At 37.3% G+C, this 5,015-nt stretch overlaps 1 pseudogene; it reads left to right on the forward strand.

Annotated features, from left to right (window-relative positions):
* Positions 1-718: 718 nt before the first annotated feature.
* LOC102502183 (peptide chain release factor 1-like, mitochondrial pseudogene) lies at positions 719-1,626 on the forward strand (annotated as a pseudogene).
* The last annotated feature ends 3,389 nt before the right edge of the window (positions 1,627-5,015 follow it).

Here is a 5,015-nt window from a genome sequence, read left to right on the forward strand (position 1 = left end):
AAGAGACAAAGAAGGGCACTATATTGTAGTAAAAGGCTCTATAGATCAAGAAGATATAACACTAATTAATATCTATGCACCTAACACAGGAGCACCTAAATATGTGAAGGAAAGACTGTTAGATCTAAAAGGGGAGATAGACTGCAACACACTAATTGTTGAAGGATCTTAATGCTGCTTTACCCCGCTGGACAGATCATCTAGGCAAAAAATAGGTAAAGAGATAAAAGATCTAAATGATACCATAAATCAATTGAACTTAACAGACATCTATAGAACTTTCCACCCAAAAGCCACAAGATATAATTTTTTCTTGCCCCAACATGGAACCTTTTCAAAAATGACCACATCATAGGACACAAGGCAAGCCTCTACAGGTTTAGAGACATAGAAACTATATTCAGTATCTTCTCTGACCATGACAGAATTAAACTTGAATTTAATTTCAAGAGAAGTCCTCAAAAATACCTAAAAACATGGAAACTAAATAACCTGCTCCTGAATGACTCCATTATTACCGAAGATATAAAGACTGAAATAAAAAGATTCATGGAAGCCAGTTTTCTGCCTAGCGATGTAGGCTAGACTTCTTGGGGCGCAGCTCAATGTCTTTGAGCCCGCCAGGCTGTTGGCCTGGCCCGCAGGCCTATAAGCTATGGGAGCATGCCACTGGAGGAGCTGTTCGCCTGCGGCAGACCTTTGTGGACCTTTCTGGAGCGCCAGATGAGAATGAAGATTTAAGAAAACTCGCACAGAATGAAATAACTTTGTGTCAAAAAGAAATAACTCAGTTGAAGCACCAGAAGAAACAGATGAAAATGATTTGATCCTGGAGGTCACTGCAGGAGTTGGGGGTCAAGAGGCAATGTTATTTACTTTAGAAATATTTGATATGTATCAGCAATATGCTGCATTTAAAAGATGGAATTTTGAAACCCTGGAATATTTTCCAAGTGAAATAGGTGGCCTTAGACAGCATCGGGAGTTCAGAAGCTTATAAGCACATGAAGTTTGAAGGAGGTGTGCACAGAGTACAAAGAGTACCAAAGACTGAGAAGCAAGGCTGCATCCACACAAGCACCATGACAGTAGCCATATTACCCCAGCCTACTGAGATTAATCTGGTGATTAATCCCAAAGATTTGAGAATTGACACTAAACACGCCAGTGGAGCTGGGGGGCAGCATGTAAATACCACAGACAGTGCTGTCCGCATAGTTCATCTTCCAACAGGTGTTGTTTCTGAATGCCAGCAAGAAAGATCTCAGCTGAAAAATAGAGAGATTGCCATGAAAAAGTTACGTGCAAAACTGTACAGCATGCAACTAGAAGAAGAAACAAGTAAAAGATACAATGCCAGAAAGATTCAGATTGGAACTAGAGGAAGGTCAGAAAAAATAAGAACATACAATTTTCCACAGAACCGAGTCACAGATCACAGGATAAACAAGTCACTTCATGATTTTGGAACTTTTATGCAAGGAGATTGCCTACTGGATGAACTCATACAATCACTGAAGGACTATGCCAATTATGAATCTTTAGTAGAGATTATTTCTAAAAATGTTTAATGTGTATTGTGATTAAAGGCTCTTATAACTTAGGAAAATTCTGCTACAACAAATCACATTTGTACGTAAATACCAATAGTCTCTTGAGAAACATGAGTTAACACAGTTGAAAAGAATAGGAATATTATTAAGACACACTTAATTTATATACATTTCTGTTATGTAATAGTTAAATATAATCATAATTATAGTTGTAAATGTTGAATTCTTTATAAGTAGTCAAAAGAAAATAGTTTTATATAAAATATTTAATAGATGATCAAAAATTTGATTAAATCTCTATTATGAAAAACTTCAATATTAAAAATCTGACAGTAAACAGTGTATTAGTTAGAGTCTAGTCAGGAGACAAATACCATACTATTAATTTGAACACAGATAATCTTACATAAAGAATTTTTAACTGATAATGAGATTTACTGATAGATGAAAGAGAAATACTACTAGGACTGAGAGTGCCCAGGGTAAAAAATGCCACTGGAAGGGCATTTTTCACTATGGAGTCAGTCCAACAGGAAAGGGTATGACTATAGGCCACTAAATGATGGAAAAGTTCCCCTGCTTGTCCTGGGCTAGAGCTGATGTGTACCTGGTAGACCAGGCCTTGCAAGCAGAGAACTTCCAAATATCAAGAATGGTAAGCAGAAGCCTCTTTTTAAGATGTGAGCAAAAACTGTCGTATGGTAGGTCTCAGTAGCAGTCTGTATAGTCAGGGTTCTCCAAAGCAGCAGAACCCATAGGGTGTGTTTAAGTGATTGGGTCACGTGATTATTGATACTAGCAAGTCCAAAAATCTGCAGTGTGAGCGAAAAAGCTAGGGACCCAGGAGAGGTGCAGTTCCAGTTTAAAGACAGTCTGTGAAGAATTCTCTTGTTTGCAGGAAACCAATCTTTTGGTCTATCCAGATATTCAACTAATTGAATGTACCCACAGACATTATAGAAGGCAATCTGCTTTACTCAAGTTCACAAATTTAAAGGCCAGTACTATACAAAAATACCCCTCACAGAAACATCCAAATAATGTTGGACCAATTCTCTGGGTACCTTTTTTTTTTTAGGGGTTTTTGCTATAGGGCACGTATGCCTGCCAGAAAGGCAGAGAGACAGAAAGCGGGGGGTCATACCCCAAGGGGGATGGTCATGCTGCAGTCCCTTCTCCATTCTCCTCTCGGGATCTTGGGCACGCACGCGCATGCGCCTAGCGTGAGTTTTTTTAGGCCACCGGGTCCAGGACTTGAACTGCGGTCGACGGCATGGGAGTCCAGTGACATAGCCATTGCGCTAATTGCTGTTCCCTTGGGTAGCTTTTGACCCAAACAAATTGACACAATAAACCATCACAGTATCCAAGAGTCTTTGGAAGCTGTTCCATATGTCCACTCCAAAATTCAGTTGTTGCCAATGCAATAATTTTAAGAGGTGATCAGGCCATTAGGGTTTCTCTCTTATGAAGGGGTTGAGGCCCTTATAAAAGGGGCTTAATGAAGCATTAGACTAGCTTACTTTTCTGCCTTCTGCCATGTGTAGATGAAGCATAAAAGCCTTCAATAAAAGGAAGTAAATGAGTGCCTTGGCCTTGGACTTCTAGCCTCCAGAACTGTGAGAAATAAATTTGTTTTTTTTTTAAGTTGCCTAGACTCAGTCTATGCTGCAATAATAATACATGACACTAGGTAACTTAAAAATACATGAGACTAGCACTAATATAGCTTTAATAAATGTCAGACAATGAAAGTAAATTTGCTGCTAAGAGGCTGGCACAAACACCCTTACTATTACCTAGTTTCAATAAAATGGTTTCATATTAAAAAAAAAAAGATTCATGGAAGCCAGTGACAATGAGGACACAAGTTTCCATAAACTTTGGGACACTGCTAAAGCAATCATAAGAGGAAAGTTCATAGCAATTAGTGCAAATAAGAGGAAGATGGAAAGAAGGCTAATGGGCCACCTAACATCAAGCCTCAGAGAATTGGAAAAGCAACAGCAAAAAAATCCAAAAAAATTCCAGGAGAAAGGAAATAATAAAGATCCAAGCAGAAATAAAAGAAAAAGAAAACTAACGTACTATACGGAAAATAAATGAAAGTAAAAACTGGTTCTTTGAAAGGATAAACAAAATTGATACACCACTAGCGAGACTTATTAAGAAGAACAGAGGAAGGAACCAGGTACAACAAATGTGCAATGAGGCTGGTAACATAACAACAGACATGGTAGAAATTCAAAACATCATTAGAGGATACTTTGAACATCTATATGCCAAGAAACAAGACAATCTAGATGAGATGGACAAATTCCTGGACAAATATAATCTACCAAGAATGAGCCAGGAGGATATAGAAAGTCTGAATAAGCCCATAACAAGCCAGGAGATTGAATCAGTAATAAATAACCTCTCAACAAAGAAAAGCCCTGGCCCTGATGTATTCACTTCTGAATTCTACAAAACTTTCAAAGAAGAGTTAATTCCCATTGTGTCCCAGTTATTTCTAAAGATGCAAAAGGGTGAATCTCTCCCTAATTCATTCTATGAAGCCTCTATCACCCTTATCCTTAAAACAGATAAGGACAGGACAAGGAAGGGAAACTATAGACCAATATCTTTAATGAACATAGACGCAAAGATTCTCAACAAGATACTAGCAAATCTCATTCAACAATCTATAAAAAAGATCATACACCATGATCAGGTAGGCTTTATTCCAGAAATGCAAGGTTGGTTCAACATACGCAAAATCATAAATGTAATACATCATATCAACAGGAATAAAGATAAAAAAAGAAAAAAACATATGGTCATATCGATTGATGCAGGAAAATCATTTGATAAGATACAAAGATACAACATCCCTTTATGATCAAGACACTCAGCAAAATAGGCTTACAAAGGTCATTTCTCAACACAATAAAAGCTATCTAAGAAAAAACCATCGCGAACAACATTCTGAATGGAGAAAAGCTGAAAACATTCCCACTAAAAACGGGTACAAGACATGGGTGCCTACTTTCTCCACTCCTTTTCAATATAGTACTGGAAGTCCTCACCAACGCAATCAGAAAAAAGGAAAAAAATTGAAGGCATCCAAATAGGAAAAGAAGAGGTGAAGCTCTCTCTATTTGCAGATGACATGATTGTGTACATAGAAGACCCAATGATTTCTATGAAGTAATTTCTGGGAGTAATGCACGAATTCAGTAAAGTTGCAGGATACAAAATTAATATACAGAAGTTATTCCATGTACCATAGCCATTAAAAGTATAAGATACATAGGAATAAATCTAAACCAAGTTAAAGACCTCCACAAGGAAAACTATGAGAAGCTAAACAAAGAAATTGAAAATGACACAAAAAAGTGGAAGGACATCCCATATTCCTGGATTCGAAGAATTAATATAACCAAAATGGCAATTCTACCCAAATTAATCTACCTATTTAAT

This window comes from Tupaia chinensis, unplaced genomic scaffold (genome assembly GCF_000334495.1).
Source record: "Tupaia chinensis unplaced genomic scaffold, TupChi_1.0 Scaffold000651_1, whole genome shotgun sequence".
NCBI classification, from domain to species: domain Eukaryota; kingdom Metazoa; phylum Chordata; class Mammalia; order Scandentia; family Tupaiidae; genus Tupaia; species Tupaia belangeri.